Genomic DNA, 6,776 nt, shown 5'->3' with positions numbered 1-6,776 from the left:
TTAATGACATCACTCGCACCCTCATGTCGCATGCTTCCGTACCCTCTAAATATTGGGACGATTCTCTTCATATGGCTGTCTATCTCCACAACATTCTCCCCTCTAAAGTGCTCAACTTCACTTCCCCCGTTTCTATTCTTTACCAACGCCAACCAACCTATGACCATCTTCGTACGTTTGGTTGTCTCTGCTATCCCAATCTTTCCGCTACTATCCCACACAAACTGGCTCCTCGTTCATCTAGATGTGTCTTCCTTGGATTTCCTCTTCACCATCGTGGTTATCGTTGCCTCGACCTATCCACCAACAAAATTATTTTATCTCGCCATGTAACGTTTGACGAAAACGTTTTTCCGTTTAGTGAATCTTCTCTTAGTAATCCTTCCACTGCCGATAATTCTCTGTCACCTACTTCGCCCTTAATTCCGGCATCTCTGGCCTACCCATCCTCCACCTCTTCTGGACCTCATTCTCCCACTACTCAACAGTTGTATACTCCCCCACATCGTCGCTTTCCAACTACTTCCGCTGCATCATCTCCTAACGACAGCACCCTCCAATCTCCTGCTGTCATTCCGTATCTGCTCCCTACAGCAAATTCAGCACCTACATCATCTTCTCCTGTCCCACCTACAGCACCTACCTCATCTCCTGCTGTCATTCCGTCTCTACTCCCTACAGCAAATTCAGCACCTACATCATCTTCTCCTGTCCCACCTACAGCACCCACCTCTCCTCCTTCTCGTCCAGTGACACGCTCTACCACTACTCCTATCTTACCTACAGCACCTACCTCTACTCCTTCTCGTCCAGTAACACGAGCTTCTCGTGGTATCTTCCGACCAACTCAAAAACTAAATCTTCACATTCAAACGAACATATCCAGTCTACCTAGGTCTCATCTCTATGCCCTTAGGGATCCTAACTGGAGTCAAGCCATGCAAGATGAGTACAGTGCTATGTTAAAAACAAACACTTGGGATCTAGTACCGAGACCTCTTGGTGCTCACATTATTCGCTCCATGTGGCTTTTTCGCCACAAATTTCATGCTGATGGTTCCCTGCAACGATATAAGGCTAGAGTTGTTGCTAATGGTAAATCTCAACAGGTTGGGGTTGATTGTTTTGAGACTTTTAGTCCGGTGGTTAAACCTGCAACTATTCGCACTATTCTCGCCATTGCTACTTCGCGATCTTGGCCCATACACCAATTGGATGTCAAGAATGCTTTTCTCCATGGGGATTTGACCGAGACAGTGTATATGCATCAGCCTCCAGGTTTTGTTGACCCAACTCTCCCTGACCATGTTTGTCGTCTTCGCAGATCCCTTTATGGTCTCAAACAGGCGCCTCGGGCGTGGTTCCAGAGATTTGCGAGCTTCATCACTCGCTGTGGTTTTCGTGGTAGTATATGCGATCCCTCACTTTTTATTTATCAGTCAGGATTGGACACCGCGTACTTACTGTTATACGTTGATGATATTGTCCTCACTGCTTCCACTGATGCTGTTCTGTGCCGTTTTATTGACATGATGAAACGAGAATTTTCTATGACTGATCTTGGTCCGTTACGTCATTTTCTGGGTATCTCTGCTACTCGCTCATCCTCAGGAATATTTTTATCTCAGTCATTATATACGAAGGACATCATTGCTCGTGCATCCATGACGAATTGCAATTCGGTATCTACTCCGGTCGACACTCAATCCAAGCTCAGTGCTGCATCTGGTCCTTCAGTTGCGGATCCTACGTTATACAGAAGCTTAGCCGGGGCATTACAATATCTCACTTTCACTCGACCAGATATATCTTATGCAGTTCAGCAGGTTTGTCTATTCATGCACGATCCTAGAGAACCTCACATGCACGCTCTCAAGCGCATACTTCGTTATCTTCAGGGTACTATTGATCACGGTTTGTTTCTCTCCGTTTCCAATATTTCCGGCTTAACTGCATACTCTGATGCTGATTGGGCGGGCTGTCCAGATTCACGTCGGTCTACCTCTGGTTATTGTATCTGTCTTGGAGACAACCTAGTCTCTTGGTCCTCCAAGCGTCAGGCAACAGTTTCCCGCTCTAGTGCTGAAGCAGAATATCGAGGGGTTGCCAATGCTGTTGCTGAAACAACCTGGCTTCGGAATCTTCTTCTTGAGTTACAAATACCACTACGGCGTGCCACCTTGGTTTATTGTGACAATGTGAGTGCTATGTACATGTCTGGTGATCCGGTTCAGCATTAACGTACTAAACATGTGGAAATTGACATACATTTTGTTCGTGAGCGTGTTCGTATTGGTGATATTCGTGTCTTGCACATTCCCTCTGAGAATCAATATGTCGATATCTTCACCAAGGGTCTCCCTAGACAACTCTTTATTCGCTTTCGTTCTAGTCTAAGCGTTTGCTCCTCTCACGCTAAGACTAAGGGGGTGTAAAAGAGATTATTTCCCTTATTGGCCTGATTTCCGGTCAAGATATTATTCTCTGTAGTTAATGACTTTCATATAATAATAATATATATTGAGAATCCGATTAAGGGATTACTCAAGGAAGTTTATCCTTCCATTATATTCATTTGAACAACATGTTCAAGATGAAGTTTTATAAAATTTTGGCTTTTAAATAAATCCATTACACCAGTATTTAGAAACACACCTGAATCTTGCTATTGATTTGACTGGTAACCATGAAAGTATGTCATGTATGATTTCTTCTGGTAGTGACCTTGAGCTTGACATTCTACACTTACAGGGGGTTAGTCCAGGCGGGAGTTTAATGTATTTTGAATCTCTTGGGGATTTTGAGGGAGTGTAAGAGAGTATAGGGAGTTTGAGAGAGTTTGGTGTGTTGAGTGTAGGGAGTTTGAGAGACTCTCCCAAAATCTCTACTTTTTTGAGAGATTTGGAGTGAGGCAAAAATACACTATAAACTCCCTAAAATTCCCCAGAACTCCCAAAAAAAAAAAACTCCCTATCAATCTAATTTTTACCACTAACAGGGAGTTTAAGAGTTTCTTTCAAACTCCCCCACGATTAACGGGGTTTTTTAGGGAGTTTGGGAGACTCTTCTAAACTCTCCCACGACTAACGGGGATTTTGAGAGACTCCCTCGAACTCCCTCACGACTAACGGAAAAAAACACAACTACACCCAACTCCCCAACTCCCTTGAGGACTAACATCCTGTTAATTTTGGAGGTACGAGACTTTCCCATTTCAGCTGAAAAGATGTTTATCACTGAGAAAGACACACCAGAACGGCAGAAAAGTTTGAATACATATCTTGGTAATTCTGAAGACGAAGAATATGTTATCATGCGAAAATCTTGGCAATGACTTTCTGAATCGTAATCAAAGTCCAGGCGAAAACTATTTTAGGAAACAACCAATTTGCGCGTATATTAAGGAAACCAAGATAGGTATTCCAGTTCAAAAAACTATTTTAGGAAACAACCAATTGGGAACCTACAATTGTGCCACTTTTGGGTACGTGGGATGGGAAACTATGCATTATCCGTACGTGCACTTTTTAGTGTTATCATGCATTATCAGCGAAAACCGGCACGATTCAAAGCTAATCTGTTCACTTTGTGCTTCTAGTCGCCGTACGTGCACCATTACTATTCCGCCTCAACTCTTCCAACATATGCGTGAGGACCCATCCTTGAGCATGATATGGAGGTGGGAAAACTGCAGGTAACATATTGTTGCCACTGTCAGACCTAGGATAATAATAGCTCCACCATAACCAGCCACAAACTGTCAAAGTTCAGTAAATTACCGTACTAAATTCTACGTTTGCAGATCTATTTGATCGGCCGCTATAAATTAAACGACACAACACTGATGTATGTAATTGATGGCAGTGGCCCTTAACGAGAAAAATCTTCTTTTTATGTTCTATGGAAAGGTAGTGTCTATGATGGATAAAGGACGGCCGAGATCAATAATAGGCTGAACGGCTAAGATTATGCCTTGGACCAACCTTATTGTCCCTGCCCAAGCCACCTCTCCCTCTTACCGTACACGCTACCCATAATATTGGCTTCGCCAACCCTAAATGCCCCTCATAACGTGGGAATTATATAATTGTCCCTATTTTTTATGGGCTTCATAAATACCCTCACGATACAACAAATATACCCCTCTCCGTTCAAAATCCATCAGGGGTCCATTAATCTTTTTTTTTCTTTCCACATTTATCCTTCTTCTTTTAACCATCGACTGTGTCTCTTTAAACATCCGAAGAAAACATTCAGATAAAACTAAATCCCACCACCACCATCTCCACTGCTACCACCACCATCTCGATCGCCGCCATAACCAACAGCACCACAAGTGCCACAACCACCACCACCATCTCCATCGCCACCATCACCATTTTCTTCTTCACAATCAACAACAATCGGTTCCACTGGTATCCAAACGCCACCATCGTAGCCACAGAATCATCAATAAACGCAATCTGAATATATATATTAGGTTTAACTTGATTCAATTTGAAGAAGAATTTATGAGATTCATAATTTGAAGAATTCATCTTCGTAAACAATTGAACAGGTAAGTGTATCACTATCCTTTAAACTCAATCGGAAGTTTAATTGATTGATTTTCAGATCTGAAATTTCTGAAACTTTAATTGATTGATTTTCTGATTCAATGGGTTTAGTTTCTCAATTAGAAGTTCTTGTTCTTAATAGATACAACAAAAAAACTCGAATTTCAGATCCATTTGATACAACAAAAACTAGTTTTGAAGAAATGGTATTAGAAGATTATTTATTCTATCTTACATTGATACTGAGAAATTTGGATCTAAATTGATAGTAGTGGTGATAATGATGGTGATGTTTCTACAGGATGGTCTCAACGACCTATGCATATTTAGTTCCGTAAAAATGAATGTACATAAATCTTGACGTTAGTGGTGGTGGTGTTAGTGATGGTGGTGGAGCGAGAAAGTATCATCAACATCAGGCCCCTAGATTCTACAATTGCACTCAGCTTACCTTGTGGCAGTACATCATAGTATCATCAACAGGCATAGCTTGTGGATTATCACTGAAAAGTTTAGGAGAGGAAAACACATAAATAAGGAAAATAATTTGGTGACAAGAAATATGCTAAAGCAACAGTTGGAATGATGAATGCTATACGGGCAAACTATAAATACAAGCATAATGGTGGCCTTACACAAGGTTTGAAGGAGGTAAAGTCTTATCACCAATTCACAACAGTAGTGACATTGGAAGAAGATGTTTTTACCTTTTGTATATGATGTTTGTTTGTATTTAAATACGACTTCTATAGATTCTTGTGTTGAGTCCTTCCCTCCCATTATTATTTATATGGTTTTTTTTTTCCTGTTTATGACCATTGCTATTTAATTTCAGATCATGGTGGAGACACTAATGTACTTTCACTTTGATCATGAGGATGCCAAACATTAGGTAGACACTGATTTACCAGTAGTTTCTTCATGTTATAAGCATATTTTATGGTTTGTTAAATACTATACTTTCTCCTTAATATTTGTGTATCAACAATAGAAATTGACCTTAGTTTAGGGAGTCAACAACCAATATTTGTGTATCAACAATAGAAAAATGGAATCAACAACCAAATTTGACAAATATTTTTGAACTTTTGATTTTTTTGGATCAACTTCAGTTGTTGACACCTAATATTGATGGCGGCGGCGGCGGTGGCGGCAACAACAACAATGGTGGTGGTGTGTGGGGTGGTGGAATATTATTGGTGGTTGTATTTAGCAAGTGGTGGTGGTGGCGGAGTGGTGGTGGTGGTGGAGTGGTGGTGGTGAAATGGTGCTGCTGGTGGATGTGAAATAATAGCAAAATCTATTTTTTAATGGATAAGATTTTTAAATGAAAAATATTATTGTAAGTGAGAGTATTAATGTAATCTATTTTTTAATGGATAATGTATTTAAATGATAGGAGTGTTTATATTGTTGTATAAGGGTATATTTATTGGGTGTCAAAATTAAGGGTATTTAATAAATTTACCCTAACCCTCGTACCTCCTCCACTTAGAACTTGTTTGTTTGCAGCTGACTCGGCGTCTGAATCTGAGTCAACCCCTGACTCGGACCGAGTCAGCAGTCAGACCGTTTGTTTTCCATTTTGAGTCAGATCTGACTCGACCTCTGACTCAGACATAACCCCTGACTCGGACTCATCTGAGTCAGGTAACAAAATACCCCTGACTCATGGGACCAAACCACTGACTCACTTATTTCCGAGTCAGATGAGTCAGATCTGACTCAAAACAAACATATCGACTCAGATCCAGATGAGTCAGGCGATTTCACTCAGATCCAGATGATTCAGATCCAGACGACTCAGATGAGTCAGGAGTAAACAAACATGGTGTTACTCTTCTTTACTCATCATCATGGTAGAATATTTTGTAACCATCAAAGGGACAAAAAAAAAAGAAAAAAAAAAACACAGACAACGCATCATTTAAGTATACGAGAATGCAATTACTTAATTCAAAATTTTGTTTTCTCCTATAATCTCAGTATAATAAACGGAAAATGGGTCATTTGTCCAAATATTTTTAAATCACGGTTCAAATGGACGGGTAAGAAATAGTTTGGATGAAATGGCCAAAAAAAAAATAGTAAGGATGAAACTGGTTTCATCCTAGCTTAAATTAAAAAATAGCAAGGATGAAACTGGATACATCCTGTTTAAATTAAAAATAAGAAAAAATATTTGAAAATAGGCACGATGAAATTGGTTACATCCTGCCT

The 6,776-nt window shown here is 40.3% G+C and overlaps 1 long non-coding RNA gene across 1 annotated transcript; it reads left to right on the top strand.

Moving 5' to 3' along the window:
• Positions 1-4,194: 4,194 nt before the first annotated feature.
• LOC113277663 lies at positions 4,195-5,730 on the top strand. The gene is made up of 4 exons (XR_003325033.1): positions 4,195-4,558; positions 4,858-5,207; positions 5,392-5,448; positions 5,669-5,730. It is a non-coding gene; the product is annotated as an uncharacterized LOC113277663 (long non-coding RNA).
• The last annotated feature ends 1,046 nt before the right edge of the window (positions 5,731-6,776 follow it).

Source organism: Papaver somniferum, chromosome 5 (assembly GCF_003573695.1).
Source record: "Papaver somniferum cultivar HN1 chromosome 5, ASM357369v1, whole genome shotgun sequence".
Classification (NCBI taxonomy): Eukaryota; Viridiplantae; Streptophyta; class Magnoliopsida; order Ranunculales; family Papaveraceae; genus Papaver; species Papaver somniferum.
Note: the sequence above shows the minus strand (reverse complement) of the source record. Positions and strands in the feature narration are given on the sequence as shown.